The 12,166-nt window shown below is 35.5% G+C and overlaps 1 long non-coding RNA gene across 1 annotated transcript; it reads right to left on the bottom strand.

The window, feature by feature from the left end:
• Positions 1 to 8,226: 8,226 nt before the first annotated feature.
• On the bottom strand, positions 8,227 to 12,031 carry LOC137078854 (uncharacterized). Its single transcript, XR_010905361.1, has 4 exons — positions 11,489 to 12,031; positions 11,120 to 11,218; positions 10,802 to 10,849; positions 8,227 to 8,762 (listed from the first exon to the last, which is right to left on the bottom strand). It is a non-coding gene; the product is annotated as an uncharacterized lncRNA (long non-coding RNA).
• Between the last annotated feature and the right edge of the window lie 135 nt (positions 12,032 to 12,166).

Here is a 12,166-nt window from a genome sequence, read left to right as displayed (position 1 = left end):
CACATCCTGAAGGTTTGTTTTTCAGTATAAAAGTAAATCGTGTTTAAATGTCAGGACTTACTGTCGGGACGAAAGTAACATTTGTCGAAAAGTGTTGAACTTTTTTTGTTGAAAAGAAAAATATGAACAAATAGATATTTTAAACATACAAGTTTGTATTGTCAGGTTATATTTGAAACATTTGATTAAACTTAAAATTTTAAATGAAAATGTAATATATATATATATATATATATATATATATATATATATATATATATATATATATATATATATATATATATATATATTTTTTTTTTTTTTTTTTTTTTTTTGCAAAGATAAAGTAGCTACAAAATATGTTTGCAGTTACATATTAACAAGGTCATAGTCAGGTATGTTTAATAAAAACAAGAGTAACACCAAACAATCTATCTTATATTGTGTGTTTCTTTCGTCCCAACTGATGGGGTCAAAAGTAACAATCTGCATCTTATGTTCAAAGTGAAATTATACTGTAGTTGTTCTGTATTTGTACAAAATACCTCCTGCTATTGATAGACCACTTGTGTGAGTTATTGACCAGAGCAAATATATATCTCTGTCTAAAACATTTTCTTTTAAAATTATGTTTTTCTGAAAAATGGTACTTTCGCCTCTGCTCTCCCCTGAATTCGGGCAATTACTGAAATACAACTTTACATTTTAAGTTTCAAACGTTTCAGCACACTGAGGACAGAGGTAAAGAGTTAAATTATTGTATTTTTATTTATTTATTTATTTTCCTTATTGTGCTTAATTATTGTTATTAGAATTTTTAAGGTCCTTTAATATTACAATTGTTAGATTTGTTTGTGATGAAAATAGCCATATTTTGGTTTATAACCATTTCTCACCCGTCTTTAGTTTTTCCTCTTTGTCGCCATCTCTGCTCGAAATCTGCATTGCAGTTATTCACGGAATTATCAACTTTACATGACTTGTGCCTCGGCATGGCGCAGCACGAATGAATCCAATGTTTTAAAGAGAATGCGGCTGTAAGGAGAAGGGCTCAGTCACGGCGCCGGTGTGGACAATGTGGATACTGTCATTCAGAATCACAGATTCTACAGTTTGAAAGTATGACAAACTTAAGAATGCCATCTGAACAAGTAAGTAGCATACACTTTTGTTATGACAAACTAAGGTGGGGGGGGGGGGAGCATTGCAATAAATCACCAAAATCACCAAACCGTGGAAATTATACTTTTTCAAATAGTTAATGTTAACAACAACATCAGCATTATATATTTCGTTCAGTTGAGTACCGCCAATATCCCAAATGTTTCTAACTATTTTAAATTGTGAGAAAATTGCTATTTTAACTAAAGACCGTGATGTTTTACCATAGTCTGAGGAAGTCGCCTGTCAATTGCGTCATATCTGTGCTACCCTCGGTTTCAGGTTTTATTTGACAGGAGCGCTTTACTCTTAGCAGTGTGAACAAGTGAACGCACAGAGTAACGTCATAATATCATTTTCAACACTTAAATGTATCTAATATGATAAACAGAGCTGCATTACCTCATAATCATAACCGGAAGAGCGGATCAGTGCAGGCGCCCGGTGACTGTGTCCCGTCCTGTCATAATAAAAGTCCCGGTGTTTGCGAGGTGGGTATTTCTGTAACAATCGCTCCAGCGGCCGTGCTCCGCTCCATGACACTCGGTCCTGATCTGCTTCACACTACAGTACCGTTAATAACCGCATGCATGAACGTGATTTCTGCCCGAGTCCTATTTTTCACCGGCTGTGTGAGGTGAAGACCAGGTCCCAAGATGCTGCACTCAAACTTTGTATTTGTTTTGAATAGGCGCCCTCCAGTGGACGGAAAGTTGCATAGTGCACCTTTAATGTGAAGGTGAATTGCTCCCTCTCATAGCTAGCACAAAACAATTGATGTTTATCATGCACACCATAACTTAAAGTTACCATTGTGAATCGAGCTAAGATAAGCAGATAGTTGGCTGGTTATGTAGGCCTACGTACTTGATAAAAAAAAACAAAAAACATTTTGGATAATTTATTAACCCATAAAAGTTACATACTGCAGTTTTTACTGTTAAATATGATGTTTTAGCTGCTATCGTGAGGAAAACAAATGAGCAATAGACTTGAGACAACAAAAATGGCTGCAAGTAGCAAAATACTACAAAGTAAAGTTAGTGATGCTCCAAAATTTCAGCAACTAAAAATATTTGGCCAAAACAGAATCTTTTTTTTTTTTTTTTTTTTGGAGGGGTCTTTTTTTAATTAGCACTTCATTGGTGTCAAGTTTTGACTTTGTTTGCCTCTATTTTGGACAAGAAATGGATAAGCTAATGGTTTGGTTGCAAATTGTAAACAAGTAGGCCAACGTACAAGAAGCAGCACTGCGATGCTAACTTCAAATTAAGGTAGCACGTTTAGCTAAATAAACTCCAAATATGGAATCAAGGAAAGATTTATTGTGGCATGATGACTTCAAGACTTGTGGCTATCGTTCAAAACAGTGCGCATAGGCCTCATTTTTAAAACATGAGGACTCACAGATTTAGACTTAGCTATGCTAAATATATGCTAAAATTCACGGCAACGGTCATATTCATACGAAGGGTCTTTGACGTGGAAAGTGCATAGTACCACGTCAGGTTCTAAGCCGACGAACTACGCACTTTTTGTTGTGGCAGTGAGTTGGGGACTGCAGGTAATTGAAAATCTAAGCAATCCATGCCGCTTGCCATTCTCAAGTAAATAATTTGGACGTTATTGGCAATTTTGGCAATGGCAATTTTATTGACATAGCACTATTAAATACAACCCAAATGCACAACAGTAAGCCAAAATTATGAACCAATAAAATAATTGATAAATTTCACTTCTTGAAGAGAGGCATGCGTACATTTGAGAAATTACCATAAGATCCATACCATAAGAAATGTAAGACCGTTTCTGAGCATAATTTTCCCCTAAAAGTTTATTCCTGCGCCTCACAGACACATACTGTAAGTGTATGATTACTGTAAACAATATTTTAATTTGTTCTATATAATTTGTCACTATTTAAAATTGAGGTAATAGCAAAAATGATGTAGTAGCCTAACTGATGAGGCAGAACAACTGATGATTGAGTAGAATGTTACTTTAAATAGGGATGGGCGCTTTCGAAACCTTTGTGAATCAGTTTTAAACCAGTGATTTGGAGTGCTTATCAAACTATCAACGTCACATGATTTCAGTGAGCGAGGCTTTGTTACATCAGAGCTGTTTGAAATGTTTTGAAATGCCAATGGTTCGCCATTAGTGGGTGATTATCTCTGTACCCATGAAAGTGTCTATATATGGTTTTTACCTGATCTTGGATCCATTTGTTAATTTGTGGAGATTTAATGACACATTTGTATAATAAATAGGGAAACTCTAGTCTGATTAAAATATTTCGTTTTTAAAAGATTCAAAAGGTCATGAATCAGCTTATTGATTCATGATTTGAATCGCAAATGTCATGTGATTTCATCAGTTTAGCAGTTTGACACGCGATCCGTATGATGAATCAATACGCTGAACATGACCGTTTGAATCTTTATTTAAGGTTTGAAAACAAACGCGGAAGAGAAGACAATGCTGAATATATAAAGCCATAGTTTTTGTTATTTTTCGACCAAAATGTATTTTTAATGCTTCAAGAGATTCTAACTAACTGATGTCTCATATGGACTACTTTGATGATGTTTTTATTCCGTTTCTGGACTTGGACAGTATAGTGTGCATACACTTAGATACGCTCTCTGACTAAATATAAAATATCTTAAACTGTGTTAAGAAGATGAACAGAGGTCTTACGGGTGTGTAACGACATTAGGGTGAGTCATTAATGACATCAATTTCATTTTTGGGTGAACTAACCCTTTAAGTAAAATGAAGCTGGTATGTTAGAGTATACTTTGAATTACCTAATCCATTTTCTTTGGGGGGTTTTCCAGAGAGTGACAGGTGGTCCTTCGAGGAAAAAGAGAATCAATAAATAAATAGATAAATAATACATATTACAGTACATTACTATAGTGAGTAGAAGAAAAAAAAAATCTACAAATGTAACTTAGAAACCAATTTTAGGGCTAAGGGCTTTAGGGCTTAATTAATTATTAAGTATAATTTGAGTTTAAATTGGGTGTTTATAAAACATAGATACCTTTTAAATATCAAAATGGGGGTCCCTAATATTATCATATTTGTGTGACTTTGGCATCTAAAAGATTGAAACCCCCTGATGTTAAAGACATCACAACGTTTCACTACATTCCCAGAGTGCTAAGAAAATCAACACAATTCTCAGGGGGTTGAATTTGACCTTACCCACTACAGCTCAGTCATGTCAATGTTACTCGCAGTTACTTAAAACATCCACTGGGGGGCAATGTGTGTCAGCACTTGTGCTTCATTCGGGAGTGGCGCTTTCATGTGAGACAGCGCTGTAAGAAAGCTAATCACCTGCAGAGAGACGGCATGCTCACTCATTGCCTTCAAAAACCTATCCTAGAGGAAGAGTCTTACAGTTAAATTAATATTGGCGTTTTTTTGGCCTGTTTACCCATGTCGAATTCAGAGAGTTGCCTATTTGACTGTATATGTTCAACAGTGCAGTTTTCACTACGCCCTATGACATAGATGAATATGAAACTTTTTATCATGAGGGCAAGTTGAATTCGTCGTAAAGTCATGCAGAAATGTGCAGTTTGTCATGAACACTGTGCTTGAATTGATTTGGATTGTTAAACAGCCCAGGGGAAAGTACTGGTAGCTCAGTTTAAGAAGGAACAGATCGCATAAACCCAATGTCATACTGGGACAGTGGCCAAACAGACCCTGGAAATCAATGGCAGATGATCGGGGCCATAGGGGACGCTGAGGAGTAAGCAGTGTACTGCTGCACTTAAAGTCATTGTGCAATCAAAACTTTCTTAACGGACAAGACTTTTCTTTGCAGTTGACGTGACCCAGGCTGTGCAGATATAGTTAGTCAAGCTATTTAGGGATTGTTCTAGGCTCCTGTAGTGCAGCCTGACTAAAATCTTACAGTAAACCTTGTTTTAATGGTGGTTAACATCAATATAACAACAGTTAAAGCAATAAAGCAATAACCTCCAAGAAGCCGTGGTTTACAGTGAATTTATAACAGCTAGGGCGTTGTTAGGCACGACGCGGACTGGTATAAAGCTGTTATAAATTCACTGTAAACAATGGCTTCATGGGGCTTGTTGCTTTTTAAAATAGTTACCACACAATACAAATATTAAAGCTAAGTATCAATGCAATTTTCATGAAGTAAAATCACAAAGACCACCTGAAAAAAATTCCCTGACTGTGAACAGCAACCACTGATCTAAATTAATTTTCTTTTTAAATGTCAGTGTGTAGCAACAGAAATTACATTACATTAAAATGGCGGCAATGAGTGAGTCACTCAATAGCGAAGACTTTTATAATGAAAGGAATGTAATTTTTGCGTGAACACGGGAAAGAGGCGCAACTTACAAATGTGCACTGTCCCTGGCTGCCTCATAGGATTGTGGGATATCAAAGGCAGCGAAGGATACATCTGTGTTGTCTTCAAAACTCGATCAGATGAAGTTCTCTCAGGAGAAAGGAAATGAAGCTAACATTAGATTCAGACGTGCCTTGGATGGTTCAGTGAAAGCCAATGAGAATCAATGACTGGATCTGTTTTATGATAATACATTTACAATACACAATAAAAAAAAAAAAAAAAAAAATTTAAAGGAGCGTTAGCAATATCATGCTTGATATTGATTTTGACCTTTTAAGTCATAATTCACTGAAACACACATTCAGTTATGGAACTCAAATCCTATATTCATGTCCCGCTGGTGGAATATCCTCTTTCACTTGAAATTACATTACATCAGAGAAATAAAAAAGATATCGCAAATGCTATTTCATGCATACTGCATTGCAAACATGTAGTACCTGAAGGGTTTTTCTCTTGTAGGGTGTACTGCTGACCTGGAGAGTCTCACTGTGTATTTTCTGTGTGTGTGTGTGTGTGTGCTTGTTACAGTAGATGACTGTCACTGCTGACCCCCTTAAGGGTATAGGAGAAGGGAGGGGAGCTAATGGTGGGTCAGTTTTCAGGAGAGGGGCCACACTGAAAAGCTCACAGAACACAAACACACTCAGCACATAAACCTGAAGCCTGTACGTCACCAGATTGTTTATGTTTGTCAAATGTCACATATTTTATTGCATTATCTTTTACTGAAGGGTTGTATGCATGATGGGGGAGGAGAGAGAGTGAGCAAGATGGGGATTTGAAGAAAGACTGTAGAGAAAGAAAAAGTTTTGAGGAATATCACTGGAAAAAGAATGGCTATGATCAGATGAGCTTTAGGACCCGTGTTAATATTGGAAAAGCTTTCCAGCGCTGGAGAGACCCACGCGGGAAGACCTGAAAACAGATAAGGGTTGCGTCAATTCTGCTCCATATGCGAGTAACATTGGTTTTGCTTTGTTTCTCAGAACCGAGTTGTTGTAATATTAGTTATGTTATCAGGACAGTTTGAGTGGCATTGTTTGTCTGGAGCTGGTGTGCTTCTGGTGACTAACAAGTATATGTATCTGTTCATTTTTATTCTTTGTTGACCCTCGTTTGTCATCTTTGCATTATTTATTTTTGCGAAGCATTATTTCACTTCAGCTAGTGATAGAGACACCAGTCTTGCGTTTTGTGTTCAAGCATTTTGGGGACAAAGCAACGAAGGGACAATCAACATATAAACAGAAATCGCTAAGTACTGTAAAATAATGAAACAAATGATAGTTATTTGTGTTGTGATATGGGCATGCTTATGCAAACTAGCAGTGACTCTCATAGATGTAAGACATTGGACGTGATCCGTCACCTGTGACATTTTGTAGTTGAATGTAGGTAAAACTTATAGCTGGGTACAATTTTGCTGATCTATAAAATTAGTTTATGTCCATGTACAGGGCGATAATGAAACAATGATGCATCGAAATTAATATTAAAAGTTGTTAACATTCAAAGTGATTCTGCATTCATACAGATGCATTGCTTGTTGTTCATCCTGTTCATGACACTGTATGATGTATAATGCACTGACAATTTCTATCTAAACTCTTGAACTAATTTTAGCTGTAGGCAAGTGATTCCTTGTCAAATTACATTTACATTTAAATGTATTCCTTAATCAAACACTTTTACCCAGAGTGAGAATAATACAAGCAGAAGGAATTTATCAAAAGGCAAGAACTACATGAGCACAGTATCAAAATAGTTCAATGCTAGTTCAAAAGGGCTGATTTCGTTAAAGGCTTAAAGTTAGTTAAAGCTGCAGTAGGTAACATTTTTGTAAAAATGTATTTTTTACATATTTGTTAAACCTGTCATTATGTCCTGACAGTAGAATATGAGAAAATCAAGCTCCTCTGGCTCCTCCCAGTGATCCTATTGCCATTTGCAGAAATACACAGCTCCTGGTAAGAAACAACCAATCAGAGCCCGGTGGAGTGTCTTAGCAGTGTCAATCATGTGTGCTGCTGATCACACCCCCCTCTCATGCACAGCCCGTACAAAAGTGTTTGCTCTAATAGTGAAAACAATGAGGACAAAATCATATGTGGATACCGGGAGATGTACGATACATCTTCATACTTTCTAGGCCGGCGACACACTGCAAGCGTGGCGTGAGTGTCTCGGCTGCGTGGCATATCCGTTTTTATTTCGGCTCCCATGTTAACAGGTTAGAGCTTGCACACGCGTCTCACACACGGCTGAAAACGTGTGCATGCTATAAATAAAATGACGCGGATTTTTCACACGACACGAAAGCGTGTTTGAAGTGTAATTTTGACACGAATACATAATATGTTTATATATATATATATATATATATATATATTATATGTTTATATATATATATATATATATACACTGTAAAACCCAACAAGTTACGGTAACTCAAACCATTTGAGGAAACCGATTGCTTCAAACCAATTAAGTTTTAAAACCATTAAGTATGAGTACTGAAAACTCATATACATTGAGTTAAATTAACTCATATTTTAGTGTTGTTTAAGTGTTAAAACTTATATTTTAGTGTTGTGTTGATCAATTATTAAGAGTAAACTGAACTTAAAGATTTTAAGTTAATTTTATTAATTCAGTTTGAATTCAGGTAACAAATCTAACTAAGTCTTAACAACTACATGGTTACTTAAATGGTTTTAGGAAACAGATTGCGGCAAATGGTTTAAGTTCATCAAACTCAAAGTGATTAAGTTACATAAGACTAAGCACAAGCTATCATTTGTACAAAATGAAGACAGAACAGGAGGGTATTTTTAAGTAATTTATTGAAATATAACATTTACATCATAAATACAGTATGCCATATGTTCACAAATATAATTAGACAAAAAATATTAGACTTTTTCACCAAATAAAACAGCACAAACATGTTTAAAAAAGTCATAACATTTAAATAACCAAACATATAAAATAAAAAAAATTATGTAAAAAGGTACGTTTCCTCAAAAAGCAAAAGCACTGTATGATCTTTAATGTACTCTAAGTGTATTGCACTGACCGAAGACTTGGCAGACATCACCACCTCATCTTTAAAGACAATCAAAGCATCCAGTGGGTTTAAAGGTAACGTTCCCTCTTCCTCCTCGACAGTAAGGATGGTGACTGTTGGCTTCTGCACCTGGTCAAGCTCCTTTTTCTATATGCATTGGAAAAAAAGTTTGTATGTCACCACATATAAAAATAACCCTTGTCAGGGCAGACACCATATTTCAATTTTCATAAATAAAAAAAACGTTGTTATAAGGAACGGATTATTGTTGATTTAATTGGGCGTGTGCTTATTTAAAACCCTGTAGTTCAATTTTGTAAAGATGTTAAGTTGTTTGTCAGCAAGGTTTAATTGGGGGAAAAACATTTTCAGGGGTATATCAGCTGAATGTTCTAGACCTTGAATTGAATGACGAATTGAATTGAATTGAATTCAAGCGATAATGCACACATTGCAAAACATTTGTTTTTCATGTCAGTATGTCATAAATAGAAAGAGGCAACAGTTTACTGTCAAAGATTTGTCGCTCACATCACGCCGCATCCAGTGTAGACAACATAACGGACTATAAGGGGCTCTTTTGTCCTGTCGCGCTGCTCACATCCGGTGTAGACAAAGTGAAACAAGACAGATTTGATTAACAAATTTTAAATGGATAATGGCAAGACATCCTTGGTGTAAATTACGTTCTTCTTTCAGATTAATATAATCAGACCGGTATTAATAAATGTCCTGGTTAATCCAAGCATTATAATGGCAGTAAATGGCTGTCCAAAATTTGAAGCCAAAAAAGTGCATCTATTCATTATAAAAGTAATCCACATGACTCTGGAGGGTTAATAAAGTACTTCCGAAGTGAATCGATGGGTTTATATAAGAAAAATATCCATATTTAACTCGTTATAAAATAAGAAAATAACTAGTTTCCGGCGCAACGATGACGTCGGATATCGCGTAAAAAAGCATAACAGCCACGGCGTTGACGGCGGACGCAGCGTAAAAAACATAAATGATGTGACGATGATGTCGGGCGTTACACAAGCGTTTTGAATCACGAGAGGATATTTTTCTTACACAAACCCATCGATTTAATTCAGAAGGCCTTTATTATTCCCCCGGAGCCGTGTGGAGCACTTTTAAAATGGATGGATGCACTTTTTTGGGCTACAAATTTTGGGCTGCCATTCACTGCCATTATAAAGCTTGGACGAGCCAGGACACGTATTAATATAACTCTGATTGTATTCGTCTGAAAGAAGAATGTCATTTACACCAAGGAGGACTTGAGGGGGGGAGTAAATCAGGGTGAACGATTCCTTTAAGCTTGAGCTGAGATTGGTTTATTATGTGTCAAATAAGCTTTTGCTGTGCTCAATGTATATGCTAATGAAAGCCTAAATTAAACGTTTTGAAGACTAGATTTTCAATGGACAGATTAATAAAATTCTTATGTGTTTGGAACAATATGAGGGTTGGTAATTTATGAATCATGACTGAATTTGTATTGGCAAGTGGACTATACATTTAAGACAACTTGAATGATCAACTATCAGTCACTGTAACCACACCATGCATTTATGCTGGTGGCAGCTGAAAGGTTAACATGTTGCTAAATAAATGTAATGTAGTTTTGACATGTGTCCTACCTTGTGTCTTGAAAACATCTCCTGACTCTTCCTTTTAAATAGTAACAGACCTGCCAGGATCGTAGTTTTTTTATGATTCATGACAAGACTTCTTTCAACCACTGCAAATCTAGCATTGCCAATTACCTTACACCTTTACAAACCCAAGGCAACTTCAGGATAACTGCCAGTGAAAATATAACACACGAAATGTTTCTGTTTATATTAGGAAAGCCGACTATAACAACAACTTTCAAGACTTGACCAGTATTCTCCTGAAGCAATACAACATGACTTTGAATGATAGACAGACTGGTCTTTGGACTTTAAGCCTTTTAAAAAAATCATATTGCTTCAGAAGACTTACAAGTTGTGCTAAAAGACATTTATGGTCATAATTACGTTTGCAAAAATAGCAATTCATTCAAAAATTAAAATTGAAGAACAAACTTATATTTGTATGAACATTATGTAACTGTTCATAACGTTATCATTTGCATTTTGCACAGTAACGTTACAAAATTCCATTGATTTGTTCAATGTTAATTCTAACTTACTTACTCATAGAATTGTAGCCACGTTGCTGCCATATGCACCTTCGTCTTTGCTCTGAAAAGATTTAAAAGCATGGCAACAATGTGTTAGTGTGAGTTTCAAATGAGAAAACGTCATGAGAAACAAATAACAGTTTAAAATTTTATCTAACGTTAGCAAAACAGGATCTAAAATGCTCCTCAAGTCACTTTGTTCACCCCGGAGCTTCAGCTGCTTTAGTCAAATTAACTAGCATCACATATGATAGAGGAAACTCGAATTCGATTAACAATACATTTAAAACGGTTGTAATATAAGGAATGCGTGAGTTTGCATTAACGTTACCTTTTGCTTTAACGTAAGTTAGTTAACGTCACTGTGGCACGAGACGAGAGACATGGAAAGATGACCAACTGTCTCAAAAGCCAGCGTTTATCTGTCCGACTGTGAGAAAGCACAAACATATATTTTTTAATTCCCCGCTGACAAACTGCAGTGTAAAACAGCATAATTAACTCCAAACGTGTACATTACCTTTGATAACTCTGGTGCAATAGCGCATTTGCTCCTAATGTTAGATTGTTTGCTGGCTAACTTTACACACAACATTACTGAGCTGGTTAATCTTCGGATAAACATAAAAGAGTTACGAAAATAACACTGAAAACGTTCAAACATGAGCGAAATATGAATAAATAAGTTTGAAACGCTTACCTTTTGTTTTTCTTGACTGTAGCGCGAGCCGTCCTGCTGTGACTGGACTGAAGGAGGGAAAATGGTGCGGTTTTTGTTACCTCGGAAACTCACTGGGATGATACTTTGACATGACTAAATGTAATGACTTTAAAAGAGCTTAATGTAAGACTGTAGGCTTAATATGAGGTAGATTAATGTATATACTATTGTTTATTTATTTATTTTATCAGCTTTTAGTCTTTCCTGTAGCTCAATGAGTAGAGCATGGCGCAACGCCAAGGTCATGGGTTCGATTCCCAGGGAAAGCAAGACTTGACAAAAATGTAAAATGTGTACCTTTTACAATGTAAGTCGCTTTGGATAAAAGCGTCTGCCAAATGCATAAATGTAAAATGTAAATGTAGTTATTTAATTGGCCATAGATGTAAAATACTAGATTAAATAAATATCTGTAACTTAAACCATTAGAGTTAAAAAGTTTTAGTAACTTATTTAGATTGAGGTTTGCTTACAATAATACATTTTTGAGTTAACATCACACATATTTGTTAAGTTGAATTAACTTTTTTGGTAACATTAAGTAAAATGAACTTATTTCATTTAATGAATTTCACTGTTAGGTTTTACAGTGTATATATATATATATATATATATATATATATATATATATATATATATATATATATATATATTAAT

The sequence above is a fragment of the Pseudorasbora parva genome, chromosome 6, assembly GCF_024679245.1.
Source record: "Pseudorasbora parva isolate DD20220531a chromosome 6, ASM2467924v1, whole genome shotgun sequence".
Taxonomy (NCBI): Eukaryota; Metazoa; Chordata; class Actinopteri; order Cypriniformes; family Gobionidae; genus Pseudorasbora; species Pseudorasbora parva.
The sequence above is the reverse complement of the archived record's forward strand: the minus strand, read 5'-3'. Positions and strand labels throughout refer to the sequence as shown.